Genomic DNA, 16,080 nt, shown 5'->3' with positions numbered 1-16,080 from the left:
AGAGCTTTGCTTTGGAGGGGTGGGGACTGCCGAGGAGGTGGCAGAGGGGGCCTGTGTGGGTGTGTTGTGGGTGCCGGTGGGGGCGTCGGGGTTGGAGGGGGACGGACGGGTGGGGCAGAGGGCAAGCTTTAGAGTTGACAGATCTGGAGGATTATATCAAAACAACACAGTCGCTGATTATATGACGAAGAGAAGAAGCAACAAAGACACGAGGACGTGTTTGAGAAAGACAAAATCTTCACAGGCTTGTGTCGCGCCATGAATGTCTTTTGCATGATAATCTTTTCTAAACTCGTAGTAAATACTTTATCACGTGTAAACAGCACCGAAGTGTACGTATGGAACTATTGATTTGCATTTGCAGTGATAAAAGTGCTTTTAACTGTGACCGCGTTTCATCTAAAGTGTCCAAGTTTTATCTTTTAAGTTGCTCTTTCTCTACAGTTATTGGCAGCCATTTTTGTGTGGGAATACAATAGCAGCCTCTTATCACTACATTACTGAGTGGCTCTTATTTAGCAAAAGTAATTCTTGTTTTCAATCAGTGCAGACTTGAAACAACAAACTGCAACATGGTTGCGACGTCAAACCGCTGCAGTCCTTCAAATCGCAATTTGGCACTGATGGATTCATTCGTTTCGTCCATAAATAACAAAATGATTAACTTCATTTTCAGTCTACTCTCCTCGTTATTGTTGCTCGGTGAATACAGCGGAGGCCTGTGAGCCGACTGGTTTCTTTCTGGCAGTGGGACGGGTGTCTAATGGGTCAATAATAAGCCGTGACTAACCGTCTCCCTGAGGAGCAGCTCGGCCAGACACACACTCACAGAAAGCAGCAGAAAGGTATGAGCCACCAACACTGATTACCATATAATTGCAGCCATTGTATTTGACATGGAGAATTAGTAGCCCGCTAGGTGGCTAACTGGCCTTTTATTCAGCCTTGGGACTGGACAAAAAAACACACCCACACACAGACAGACATGCACAACTCATACTGGACGGAATATGCATTTATGCGCACACGATTATTTGTGCTCTAATAGGAATAAATCTGCATCAAATCCCCAAAATTTGGATCTTTTCAGCAGCTTGTGATGCTGTATTTTTGAGCTTATATGCTCAGCTGCTAAGGAGCTATGTTTGCAACTTTCACATGACAACAGTGAGTGCGTTTTTGATCATTCAAGGCTTCATTTAATCTGCAGACTCTGATAAATCAAATTATATCAAGCTGGTTATGGTTGAAACTAACATCAATGAAACCAGAATGGCAGAGGAGCACCTTTTCCTCTTCAGGAGCACCATTTTCACCATCCGAGTTCAAGGTTCAGTGTTCATACACACTGGATAATCTGCTGCGGTCCATTCAAATTCCTCCTTTCCACTTTGAAATTTACACACACCGCCAGTTGTGAAGTCGTGAGCTTATCCCACAAGAAACCACGTCCTCAGACTTTTGAGGCGCCGAACAATTTGATGTGGTTTTTCTGGCATACGAGTCAAGAGGGTTAACAAGACCCACCGCCATGGAGTCCCTTCAGCCCACGTGTGGCTAAACGATCACTTCCCTGCGCGTCTCACATCGAAACAAATCTCTTTTCATGATCACTTTTCACTCTTTTCTCTTTCTTGCCTGACTGGCTCCTTTTAAAAGCGAGAGGGAGAGGAGAGGGAGTCAGGGAGAGAATTTCTTTCCCCTCTTAAAGGTTTTGTGTGAGGACGGCTGAGTGAGCGTCCATTATAGAAAAGGCCCAGACCACCACTGGATGACCCTGCTAGGAGCGACAAAACCCAATTGGTCACGGCCGCCAGCAGCTAATGGGCCAGAGAGGAATAGCAATGGGTGGGTAATGACTGTATTCTATGCCTTTCTATTTACGCCCTTCTGGTGCCCTCATACCCCCCACCTTACCCCAGCGGCCACCAGCCCCGTGCCCTCCCCGTACCCCTGTGCTCCCCCTGGTATTGCCATTTACACTAACACACACACACATCTACACAATGTTGTCGGTCACAGTGTCTGTCTGTGTGGTGCACTTGGCAGCAGATGCAGCAGACAGGCCAAGCAGAGGGAATCAGAGGACCATATGTTTGGATGAGTCATGGTCCTCCTGCCTTTTCCCACACAGCTCGTGGGCAGAAAATGGGACTTTTGCTGCATCAAATGGAAGAATTTATGAGGCAATTGTCTGACTATCAGTAGTACAACCTTTACATTTGTATCTCAGTGAGACCAACAAGTCGCCTCACCTGAAGGACACAATAGGTTGTTCAGTTGTTGCTTTTCAAGATGAAATTAGACGACAAAAACTGCGTGATTAAGTGAAATATCCTTTGCATCAATGCATCAGTTGCGGATCTGCGATACTCTGATCTGCTGTGGGAACGACGGATGTGCTACACACCCGCCAACCCACTACGTCCCACACTGAACCTCGGCAAACGATCTAATTTTTAACCTGCAGAATTGTCTAATATAAATTTACCACTCAGGATAGAAAAGAATATTAAGGTGCTGTGATGATGATGGTGTGTTGCTACGAATAACAGGTGCGAAGCGGAAAAACTGTCTAGTTTGAAAGCTGATCAGGTGACCAGGTTTTTGCATAGCAGTTTTTTTTTTTCTGCTAATACGACACATGACTTTGAATTCTGGAAAGTTATCACAGCATTAAGTTCCAGTTTTAGTTACTCGTCTTAACCATGACTTTACCATAGTTCTCGTTCTACACATTTAACCACTCAGCTACTGCAGAAAAATAGATTTCAAATGCTGACACTGAACTTTACCAATTACAAGCAAAAAACAAAACGGAATTATTGTAGTTTCTGCAGGATTTTCCAATATTAAAGTACCTAAAAAAAAAAAAAAAAAAAAGCCTTTTTTTAAGCAGGGCTTTTGCTGATTGGAACGTAATCTGAGTCATTGTCAGAGTTGTGAGCTCTTATTTGGTTGCAGTTGTGACCTTTAGGTTAAACTTCCTGTCTACATGTACATTATTTCAAACAGATTTTGTTTCTATGCGTCTTGGATTTTTGTCCTTACTCAAACAGTTTTAGCTCAGTGAAAATTGATCTTTTGAGAATCTTCTTCCACATTGAAGATGTTCAAAAATTCTGTTTGCAAGGAGAACTGAGTGTGCTGTTATCTCGTTCTTTTACATGGAGTTATTCTGTGCCGGTGCTGGACTTAATAACAAAACTACTTTAAACATAAACATTAAACAGTTAAATAATCACTTTATTTAACAGTCAATGCACAATTATGTTTTTGATACTGACTGTAATTGTTAATAGCTTTTTTCTTTCTACTGGCCAGCATAACTTTACTATTAGTTATTTTGTGGTGTGTTGGTTTGATACACTTTTGACAACAGCTCAGTAGTGTTTTTGTGTTTTCACGTGTACAGACTTTATTTTTTTTAGGACAATGGAGGAAAATCCTTCTTTAAAAATACCTGTGTGGATAAAGACTAGGCTTTAATCTACCCATCAAATTTGTTTCACATCACTCACTTACTGCAAAGTTAACTACAAGTGGAGAAGAAATTCTTTCAATAATGCAAGTGAGTTTGAAAGCAACTAAAGTGAGTGTAAGTCTTTGAAAATGTATTTGGGTGTAACTGGTCACCATGATACACTGGTGTTTTATGAAATTAAGTCAGTATTTTTGAAATATTTGAAAAGTGAAGCTGGAAAAAAGACTAAAAGGTGTTTTCAGTCATAAAGACAATAATAAAGCACAGTTTTTACAATTCACTGAATTACAGAAAACTCCTGCAAGTTCAGTTTTAAAGGGGCATTCATACAGAGTGTCTGGAAATGGATGGATTCTCCTCCGTTTTAAGTGTTTACACATGTGTACGTATAATCAAATGATGTTACAAACATCAGCATTAACATTTGTGTAGTAAAAGTTTAGACAGGTGTTCTGTAACAGGTCCTGGCAGATGAAGCTTTGCTGTGAAGCTGCAAATCATAACTTCAGCTCTCACCACATTTGTCAGGGCATCGGATTTAGAATTCCCATAAATCATCATCTGTGGCTGACTCTCCCTCTGATGTATTTTCATCTGGTGCAACTTTGATTTAAAATATTCTTTGCATCAGACACACTGGAAGTTTTTTGTTGTTTCACACAGACTGTGCAGTTTTTTCTGTTCTGTGTTTTTCTGCAGGTGCACTGACATAGTTAAACATTGTGTTGACATGTTTAATCATTGAACTACATTTTTTCACTAACTAGCTCAAAAAGGTAACTTTCCAACATTAAATTAATCTTCTGAAAAAGGATGCCTAAACTTAGTTCAGTTCACTGGAATGCATATAACTTTGATTAACTTTGATTTCATGATTTGGAGAGTTTAATCATTCCATAAACGAGCCTGCTAAAATCTACAATTATAATGGAGGAGTTACTCCCTGCTAGTTCTACAAATGAGACAAGACTATAGAGGCAATGAGTTTTTGTGGAACAAAGTAATAAGAGAATTTAAAACTGGCCAAATTTTTCCAAAGTTGACTGATCTCTCTCAGCATACGCTTTGGCATCATTTCCTGTTTGTATGATACAACGCACAATATTCCATTATTAAAATGTACACTTTTTTAAAATATAGAATTGAAACAGAAGCCTTGTTTTTACAGCACATTTTAATGCACATTTTGAAGTTTTGGATTAGATAAAGTCAACAGAAGAAGCAAAGTTAGAGAAACTTTTCGTCTTTTGTAACAATTGTTTTAAGCTTCATGAGGTGTTCTTTTTTTTACTTTTTCTGAAATGCTTTACACTAATGCAACTAATGGGTGATGGAGACACCTTTTTTTTTGTATCAATTCTAAAGTGAAGAAGGTTTTACTCACATAGCTGATGAGTTGTTTTGGATTCTTTTGTTATGTGAAGTTCCTCCACTGAAAACAATTCTTGAAGGCATCTTTTCAGTTTTGTTTTTCTTCTTTGGGTTTCTTTTTGGCAGCAAATTTTCTTTCCTTCTTCTTCTGCTCTTATTACAGCTAGTGTAGCCTCTAGCGCCACCCTTTGACACTGTGCTGCTGAGTTTGCTTGCTGCAAAGTTGTTGATCCAGAAGAACCTAATTCCAGTTTTCTTTTTGATTTTTTTTTATGCCACCGTTAGAAGTTTGCTTCAAATTTGCTCCACAGTTGTATGAAAACTTCTATGAATGTTTCAGCATGGAGTTATTTTTGCTGCTAACATGATTAAAATGCTTTCCAAAAAAAAAAGAGAAATGCATACACAGACCTAAAATCTATCTATATTCTTTTCCTGTTTTAGTGTTATGTGGTAATGTTTTGTGTATTTAAATGGCATTTGAACACCTTGTAGCTGCAGTTCTGAAAGTTGCTGTAGAAATAAAGTTTATTATATTAGTAGGATAAACTGCTGAAAGCATATTAGCATCTGTAGCTAGAAGATATAGTGGCCCGTTTAATGAATATGAAGTTGGAGATACAACATTTATTGGAGATGGTCATGGTGGAGCTGTTGGCAGCAGATAGGAGGAGTTGATGGAGAAGAGAGGAGGCGGCGGCTGCAGGGTGGTGGTGGTGGAGGGCAGGTCACAGTGGCTCTATTCAGGCCCTAAGACAACACCACACAGAATGATAGACTCCTCAGGATTGTTTGTCGCTCACGGGCCATTCTCCCTCCTGTCTGCCTCAATGGCACCCTTAGCTGCACATGAGAGACTCTCACAGGTACCACAAACTGTGTGTGTGTGTGTGTCTGTGTGTGTGTTTGAAGGGTGGAGCGGGGTGGCGGAGGTGGGGTTGTATTTTAGAGATAAAGCCTCCTAGTCCTATGGTTGATTGCCCCGCTATAGACACTCACTCAGCGGCTCTGAAAGGCTCCCTCAGACGCCAGTGAATAAACTCTTACTCTTACGCATCCATACATCACCCTGCCCTCCACCCTTCTCTTCTGGCACATCCACCCCCTTCCAACTCTCTCACTTTGAATTTTCCGGGGATTTGAGCACAACCCCTAAAAAAAATCCTCCTTCCTCCCTCCCTTCCAAAAAAGTTTCCACACTTCTTCTTCTCCTAAAGAAAGAAAAAAAGTCTTTTCATGCTTACAAATGTTCACGACTCACAAAGAGCCATGAACGTTTGGACAGTCAACATTTCCATATTGACCATTGTTGGCACGACGCTGCTGTTTGGGTATTCATGACATATCAAAACACCATTATGGTTCATTTATCACTGCAGGTCTTAAAACTTTGCAAGAGGAATCTCAAATCAGACATTAGATGTTCTGGATTAGTGGTATTTTGTTTCTATCTGGCTGCTGATACTTGATCCATTCAACATTAAATATTCACTCCTTAAAACATTTTGAAGCTGGGCTGTTTTGGCAGGAAACAGGAGTGCTGTCCTCTGTCAGTCATCTTCCTCCTGTTGACACATGAAAGAGACGGATGCTGAACTGCTGATGTTTTTCCTGGCAGGCTAACCATTAGCCTGTGTCTCTAAAGGCCCTAGTTAGCGCTGTTGTGGCTGCTGTCAGCGGTTTCCTGGCCGAGGGAAGAATCAGTCTGACACTTATTGACACGACAGGATGAGCTGACTAATTCTGACTGGAAGGTAGGAAGCCAGAAAAAAATCTACCAAGTTACTAAGCACCGCTGTTTGTTATTGGAAAGAAATCTTACATTTCCTGGACATGTTGATACCACCATCAAGAGGACAGGTTCGGTGGGTTTAGCTTGTGAGTAGAAAGAAAATCAATTGGAAGTCCATTTATTTATGTAAATGCTATATTGATCTTAAATTCATGATCAAATTATTCTGTTTCTTTATTATCAGAGAGGCAAAATGGTTAAAGGCTTACGTTTTCGTACTGCAAGATGTGTTTGTTACCCAGCAAAATTTAAAAAAAGAGACTTGAGGCCTTGTCAGATGTGGAGTTTCTGTCTAAAGAATATAGGATACAGGTGAGGCAGGACAAGAAAGAGACAAGTACAAAAAGTCTAAAAAATAAAGATATAATAAAAACAATGCCTGATTTTCACACTTACATCACTGCCTAATGTACCTGCCACCTTCTGAAGATGCAACACAGCTGAGTTTATTTGCTTCAAAGCAGCTAATGGAAACAAGCCTAATTTGCGTTTTCTTTTTTTTAGTAAATTTTCGCAACATTACCAAAGTTTGCTTTAAATTCACTTGACACTTATGTAAAAACATGGCTACTATATCCTGTTTTTCTGCCATTGAATTGTCATAATTCTCAAGGCTGCTGGAGAATTTTGTTAATTGAAAATTAACATTCAGTAAGTCACTTTTACAGATTTTCCAAAACCGGTTGATGCTTGTAGTTTTCACGTGAGGTGTTTGTTTAATCAGAATAGGTCAGTTAATCTTTAAGCTAATATAAAATGTGCAAAATCTCCATAATGATGGATATGTGAGGTGTTTTTAGTTTTTTTTTGGTTTACATTTTTAGTTTCTGATTTCTTTGAAAAGATGCATTTGTCCTTTTGGTTTGTTTTTTTTTCTCTGCTTTACTTTACTGACATTTGTCTTTACTTATCGACAGTTTGTCCAAAAGCAATGGGCACAGCACTGTTAGTCGTGGTGTACGACTGCTGCTGCTAGAAAACAAACCGGCTTCTTGGAGAGGATGTAGAAAGAGTAAAAGATGGTCATTATTCTGCTGTTTGATGTGTTCTGTAGAGTAAAACAGGAGAAAAGGCCAAATGGATATTGTGAATACCGCTCAGTTCATCTCTCAACAGTGCAGAACGGTGCAGTGAGGATGAACAGAGAGTCAATGCTTCCTCAAAGACCTGGGCGGTGAGGTTTTCCACACTGCAGTTTGATTGACACTGTCTGTCTCAGGCAATGAACTCTACTCTCCACTTCTTGTTCTCTTCTCTCCTTCAACTCCCACGTGACATGGGACCCAAAGTAAACCAAGTTTTACAGTGATTCATTAATTTCTATTTGTTTGGTGGTTAATTAGCCTTCCCCTTTTCCCAACAGTGACACTATACAAACTTACATTTCCATTCCTAAACCCCTGACTTCCCAGTCGCTGTCATACATTTACATTTTCTAACCTTTAAATGTAAAGCCAGGCCGCCGGAGGAGCTGAATGTTGCCTCCTTATGTTGCGGCCCCGGTTTAAGCTATTCAAATTCAGCCACAGTGCGGAGGTGCAGGGCTTTGCATATTCCTCAGTCCTCGGGGACCTCAGCACCGGCAGGCCTACCTTTGTCTGCACCTCAGCCTGTGGACCTCGGGGAGTTCTCCGCTCTGATCAGGCCTCCATTTAAACAAGTCAAACAAAAACAGCATTTAAACCAACCAGGTTCTCTCCATCCGAGATTTATTTGCAAGCTGTTGCCCTTCTGCTCCTGCTGCGATGGTAAATGCTAATTCCTCAGGTCCTTACATTATTTCCTAATCTGAACTTTCACTGTTAAAAAAATAAATCCTATTTGCCTGCTTTTGTAGATTTGAAACCAAGTTCTGCATGACTACAGGAGAAGTTTATTTCTATTTTATTCGAGAGAATAAAATAGAGAATGTACAGCAACAGTCGGTTTTTTTTACCTCCAACTGTTATTTTCTTTAAAATGACACAGTTCAGACACTTGAGAATCTTCTCCAACAATAGATCTAATATAGGCTGCCCTCCTGCCCTCTCCCTCACTTCTGTTTCAATCATCTCATACACTTGTGAGGAACTATGGCTAAATTAGTCTGCTTAGAAACTTCGAAGTGCTTTAATTAAAACTTCATCCTCTGTCCAAATCCCCTCTTCTTCTGCTTTATTCTTGTCTTTCTCATCCTCGGTCCTCCTCCACAGCAGCGTCTCAACCAGCGGACAGAAGGGGGACATCGTTGACTCGCACTCCAAGGCTTTCACTTATTTGCCGGCCTCAATAGAAACTCCCCATTAGATACAATGACCCTGCAAATTAAAGGAATGACTGTCCAGATTAAATCAGGCAGAGCAGCTCCACGCCGGCAGCCTTGGCTCTCAGTCTGAGCTTAGCCGGCTCTCTACTCAGCTCCCCCCTCCTTCCAGCTCTTCAGTCTTTCTCATAAGCGAGAGGTGAGCGGAGAGACTGAATGGAGTTTTCTTTTTTCCCTCCACAGTCCTCCTTGAGATGCTACTTCTTGCTAATTAACTGGTGCTCTTTGTCATCTCCTCTGTGAGTATGAAGGACCTCGGCAGGCCTGAATAGAGCTTTCTCAACTGGCAACCCTTGCCAACTGTCTCTTGCTCTCATGCACTTCTTCTTTTCTGCTCTCTTTGTCCGATGTTGCAATAGCGAATGAATTGATGGCGCTGTTATTAATTAGTTTCTTGCGGGCCGTCAACAGCATTGTCGCCACAAACTTGTGAATTTTTGGAAGGAAACGGCTCATTGTGGTGGACATCTCTGTGGTGTCTGGTCATTAAAAAAATGAATCTTCACTTGAAAGAAAAGAGAAAACATTATCTTCAAAGTGTGTGTAGTCTCTTTGCATGTGAATACAGCCATGATCCCTGGACTCAGGAGACGGCCTATCATGGCCTGTCATCTCTAATCCTTGAAATATTGTCCCAGCTCAATGAATGGTGTAAAATTGGAACATATGTGTCATTATTCTGTAAGTCTTTCATTATGCTGTGATCGCCAGTTTGTTGTTCCATCCCAGCCGTTCCTCACAAGCTGAAAATATCCCATAGAATAGTAATTATTCGCAAATAATGTTTTGGGGTTTTTTTTTCCCAGCAAGCATGCAAGAAAATGCGGTTTCTCAGATTGCATGAATTATCGCCGGAGCTTTACTTCAAGGAGACGCATGAGTATCAAACTATGCGTCCGCCTCTAACAACAAATGGTAGCTATAATTTCCCATCCATCTGCTGGGATTTCGGAGATTGTCAGAGATCTGGCCGGGCTGCGCTCGTTGGACACACGTCGTAAAGCTAATAGGGTTGGACTCCCAGACTGTGACACTGAGATTTGCTTCTCCCTTGATCAATTAGTCGCCGCTTGTCCCACTGTATCAGCCCCAGAAAACAGACCGTAAAGATCCATCAAACTACAGACGACGATGGGAAAGCATTGAAGGGGAACCGTGGCCGTAGCTAATGGCTGGAATCACACTCATGAAAACTAGAACGTAAAATAACTGGAACCAAACTCTGTCTCTCTGTGTGGGGCAGTGCAAACAATAGGTCACTCTCTACGTCTTTACAGCTAAATGCGAAGGTGTGAGAGCCAGTTGAGCTCCTTCCATCCTCGACCAGACGTCTCTAAGCTCATGTGATTTTTCTGAAGGCAAGAAAGTTTTGCATTCCTTCTCTGCGGCTTGTCTTTGGAGTGGATGCTCTCTCAGGCCTTTGTGCTCTTCTTGACCTTAAGTGTCTTATCATTTGGCCCTGCAGAGCAGAGGTCATGCCGCAGTAGGTGACCCTTCCCCCTGCCTGCTCCATTCTACTTTTGTACAAGAGTATAAGACGTACAAGAGGATCTCTAAGAAGACTCTCCAGCTAAAGATAACATACAAAGCAGGCTGAGATTCATCCCAATGCGGCTTTGAATGACTTGAAATGGGAGATCAATAGAAAAGTTGAAGATTCAGAACAGGATTCGCAGACTTCAACAGTCTTCCGTCGAGATAAAAAGATCTTCCTCCTCTTCCGTGTTGTTTTCTGTTGGACTGGCTTAACCTCACATCCTGCTCATGAGTTCATCAGCTGCAACCCTGGTGTCTTTTTGTTCACTCAGCTGATAACTGGGACAAAAATGCAAAAAGCATAAAAGTGCACCAGAGTGTCATGGTGTCTCTGATCTGGATAAACAGTCACTTCTTGGTTGTTAAGATGAAACTGCTCTGAGCTCAACACAGCTGCCAAAACCTGAGGAGAGAGGAGGTGTGAAGTGGAAGAAAGGGAGAAATGGAGTGCAGGAGATGCTGAAAGGGAAACACGAGTGATGGTTTGGAGAAGTGACAAGCAGAAGGGGGGAGTTAAAGACCCGGCGGAGCAGAGGTCAGCTCACCTAGAGCCTATTAGATCCCCCATAATGCAATGATGGGATCAATTATGGGCCACGCTGGGACTGAGAACCAGCACAGGCCAATGACTCCAAATGGCTGAATGTGACTTTGAGATGCAGGACTTTGACTGTTTCAGGAATCAGACCTGAGGGTGGGCTGGGGGAGCTTGTCTGCTCTGTGGAAAGTCAGTCAGAACACATTACTGCTGTCTGTTCTAACCAAAGGCTGTGGTCGCCCTGATGGTCATCATGCCTCAAGGAGTTTCAACAGAGTAAATGGACCGGCTGATGGTCCACATCCGGGTTGAGGAGAACTACAACAGGCTGGTCGGCTCTGCTGCTGGCTGACAGTACACCACCAACACAGTAAAGCCTTCAGAGCCATGAGGCTGCTGTCGCTTCTTTATCAACATAGACAACATTTAACAAACAGTGTGACTATTACACAACCAATGTAGTCTAGGAAATGCATGAGCATATACAGGGTAGTACAAGTATTCGGACAGTTGCATGTGGTCTCCAATTTGGCCTTTTGCTGCAGTGGTGACACATTAATGAAGAAATGATTCTGGTCCTAAAAACTTGGCTTTCGGTTCATTGATTATTTTTTCTATCACAGTCTCCGAGCCTAAAGTAATATTTTCAAATTTTGTTGACTGGCCAAAAGTCAAAAATACATACAGCTTTTTTTCCAAAGTAATTGGTCGGAACACTGCTAGTTATTTCACGTGTTCGAAAAATGTTCAATTGTCAATGTCAGGACTTCCCAGTAGATTTTTCCAACCATATATGACATCTGAGTGCAAATAACTGTATTTAATATGTAAAGTAATGGTTGTAAAATACAACTGTTATCATTCATCTTGCAATTTGTGCTATTATGTTACAAATATAGTTTAGCTATGTAACAAGACTTCTTCCCAAATATTTGCATTTCCCTGAACATATTGATCATAATCATAGATAAAGCTTAATAAGCTTAAAGCTAATAGAAAGCTTTAATATTTGGTTTCATATCATTTGCAGTTGTTGAGTGACATGCTAGCTTCCATGATGATGCTCTGCTATAGGATTGCACTGCAACAATCTTCCATTGCTTCTTGTTTTGACTCTTTGCTTTCAATCTACTCTTAACTGAGAGATCAGTTGTTTTAAAGTCAGGGGACTGACGTGCATAGTACAGAAAATTGCACTGTTGTTGTACTGGCTTGTTAGTATGTTTGGGATTGTAACTTTGCTGCTTGTTGCTGAAACCCTTGCACCGTAAGTGTTATGAGTCCATAAATGGTAATTTGACGTGGATGTTAATACAGTACTTTGACACTATAATTGCTTCATTACTTAGAAAGTAGGCAGGAGAACAGAGACATAACAAACTGTTGCTTCTCAATAGCTTCTGACTCAACTGCAGGTTCAACATGATGGGAGGCTAAAACAAAACTTTAGAATAATGCTTATGAAATGAATTCTGTTTTTTGATCAAAGGAAGGCTTCATCTAAACATTCAAGCTCGTTTCAGAGAATCTTGAATTGCCTCTACTGTGCAATGTTTTCAGTAAACTCCATGCTGGCGAGATTCAACAGGAACATCAGCTGCTGAAACCGAAGAGCTGGTTTGAAATGCAGAAAAAGAAAAGATTTGTTTTATCAACTCTGCTTGAATCTTCTTAAATGAGACCTGCAGAATCTGAAGGTCAGCAGTGTTTTCTTTACTCATGACAACAAACACTGAACTTTTGCTCTGGGCTTTTTTTTTCTTCCTCAATGTGAAAGGAGATAAGTGGAAAAAGCTAAATGTTCTGTTGTTTTGTTGTTGATCTTCGATTAATCATGAGAGGCCAAGTGTAAGAACCGTGTCCTGCCTTGTTTATGCAGGGCTCAGCTAGGTCCCATTTAAGCACACACACACACACACACACACACCGAGCAGCACATGCAAACACACACTTGTGCAGCAGCAGCAGCAGCAGCCCTGAAAAGATCACTGGTTTCCCCCTGTTATGCAAATGCATCAAAACGCTTGAGTGAGAATTATATATGAATCCAATGAGGCTTTTTCTCTCTTTTAGAAATGCTTAGCCACAAGTACTGAGAGCTCTCAATGGCAAGCGTCCGCTTCACTCCCTGGCCATGCGTATTATTCAGCTTGACGAGACGCAAACTGACATAAGCACCCGGGCTCACTTTCACCCACTGGCAATCCGATTATATGGCCAACACGGCATCAATGCTGCAGGGCCAACAGGCAGTGAAGTCCGTCAAGCATCCCCTCCTCCACCCAAGCCCCTTTTTTGCCCATTCATACCTTCTTCTCCTTCTTCTTCTTCAACTGCCCTGTGCAGCCACCCCTCCCATGCACGCTCACACACACTTCTTTGGGCCTCCAGTCTGATTAAACACCAAACCTCTTGGGCAGAGCTCCAAAACAGCAAGTTTTAGCCCAAGCAAAACTTTGTTGGAGGATAAACAGTTACATAAAAATTCCTCTGCTTTCGTCTTTCACTGTGCCTGGATTAGAAAAAGCAGTATTTTGTCACTTCACAGCTACTTATGTTGCACTTAACCAGCAAAATCCACAAACAGGCATTTCATTGCATTTTTTAAATTCTATTTCAAGCTTGCCCTTGCCTCCTGTGCAGCTCTGCAGAGCACAAAGACGGCATTAGGCAGCTGCATGTGGTGGCCTCCTGAACCCTGTCTAGTGCCTGTTCATTCCATAATAATCAGATATTAGCAGCTATATCTATATCAAACAAGTGCTGCAGGTCGGCCTGACCAGGAGAGTCACTGCTAATGTCACGATGGGACTCCTAAGCTAAACCGGTGTTGACAACCACACAGCCTGGCCTTCTTTTCCGTGCTGCGCAGTGACGCTTGGGTCCTCAGACGGGGCACCCGTTGGAGCAGTGGGTGTTTACATGACGCTACCCCCGAAAAGGCTGCCAGGTGCTCAGGGGGGGGGGGGTGGAGGCGAGGCTCCTCTTGCAAATCGCCCCGAATCCGTGAAACTAATGTAGAGATGAGATTAAACTTGCAGAGAGATACATTTGCAATTGATTAACGCTGATCCACTGTGACAAATTGTATATACTTTTGAGGGAGTGTGTGTGTGTGTGTGTGTGTGTGTGTGTGTGTGTGTGTGTGTGTGTGTGTGTGTGTGTGTGTGTGTGTGTGTGTGTGTGTGTGTGTGTGTGTGTGTGTGTGTGTGTGAGTGTGTGCTTTTTAAAATGTTAGAGCCAGATTATTGTTAAAACTCGAGAGGTTGGTTAAACAACAGTCACTTAGATGCTTGATTAGGAGTATATTTGAGCAGCAGATGCTTTTGTCCAAAACCCAAATTAAAATATTCGAATATAAATTAATTGTAATAATTTCAGGTAAAGTTTAATGACCATGTGGAGGAAATTCCACCTGCCTGCCTCTTCTCTCTAAAGCAAGGACTTAAAGGACCACTGTGCTTCCTCTGCACCCCTCTGTTTTGTCTGGTATTAATGAGCAATTAACTTTGCATACAAGGTCACGGACAATGGTATTGGTTGTCAGATTATGCTAATGCTGTTGGCTGTGGCTGCACTCAAAGAGGACAGGGAATCCCTGTGAATAGAGAGGGTTGTGGCCTTTCTCCAAGATCAGAAAATGATATGCAAACTGTACCAACATGCGCTTTAAGAGGATTAGGACACCACTCAACATCCATACTGACAAGTGCTAATAAATGAACAGCAGAAAGGGGAGGCAAGAGTCTCTGTCTCGACCAAAAAGAGCAATTCTGCTCTGAAACTTGTGAAAGTGGAACTTATGAGTTAGAGTTTTGTACAGTTCCTGTAGAAATGTGAAATGCATGTTCTTAGTGATGCGATTTGATGAGTTGTAAAACTCAGGGGTGAAGCCAAGATCAAAAAATGATGACAAAAGCCCAACTGAAAGAATTCAGTGTGGGGTGAAGCAAACAAAAAGAGCCTGGGGTGAAACTAAGAAGTTGAACTCCCATGACCAAGTGAGAGGGAACAGGTGCAGCCAGAGTTCATACAGAGCGCTTTGTGCGCTGATATGGCTCCAGTCCATTTGGGGAAGAGGGAGGGGCCCATGTTTAATACAAAGTTAATATCGATTTAATGCTTGTCACTGTTCTTCTGAATCTTGTGGCATCGCTAATTCGCTCAGTGTTGAGCAGGGCTTTTGCGTCGCCTGCACCAGATGCTGCAGGGACCTTCGGTGCTGCAGAGAGCCGAGGTGAAGCCGCGGCCAAAACACCCCAAGTGGGAGCCGCTGCTGAGGTGAAGCCCGGTCACAAACTGAATCCTTTGAAATAGATGTTTGGTTAACTTCACATGGCAGGAGCAAGAACCCGCCTCAGCTTTATGTGAAACCTGCACAAACTGTGACATTATGAGGCGTGATGGGCTCAAGTCTGGAAGAGTCTGATGAATAATCTGCAGCGGAGGCAAAAATATTCACAAGCTTTAGTTAAAAAAAAACATTATTAGTGTGGGAAGAAAAAATGCTATCAAAAAACTACACTTTTAAGTCTCCTTTAAGCAGAATCAAGGCTTAAATTAAACATACACAGCAAAATGATCAAAAGATAAAGTGTTTATTCTACACAAGCATTACTGTCTGACTTATTATTAATAATGCAAGTGAACAGAAACAACGTTCAAAGTAACTGATTGAAGTCATTTGAACTACTTAGTGTGCTTTTGGATGATTTAAATTATAACACAATAGAATATTTTGTATGTAGTATTTTAAAATGTAAGCAAGATGGTTTTAAAAATTGGAAATATGCAAAATACCTTAAATCAGTACCTGAGCAAATAACTTTACTCCATTGTTTGTTTACAGGCAGAAAAATCTCCATTAATCGACTATAATATAAATGTGTGCTGCACTCAAATTCAACTTACTGTTAGACTCCCTTTTAAGAACCTCGATTGACAATATCCATAAAATTACAATATTTGTTTGCAAATCTGTCTATATAAGTAAAATGTAAGTTTCATAAAGTGACAGTATTTTATGATATCCTAAACTGTAAAAGGTTATTTGCCTG

This window comes from Acanthochromis polyacanthus, chromosome 2 (assembly GCF_021347895.1).
Source record: "Acanthochromis polyacanthus isolate Apoly-LR-REF ecotype Palm Island chromosome 2, KAUST_Apoly_ChrSc, whole genome shotgun sequence".
Taxonomy (NCBI): Eukaryota; Metazoa; Chordata; class Actinopteri; family Pomacentridae; genus Acanthochromis; species Acanthochromis polyacanthus.
This window is presented reverse-complemented; position numbering follows the sequence as displayed.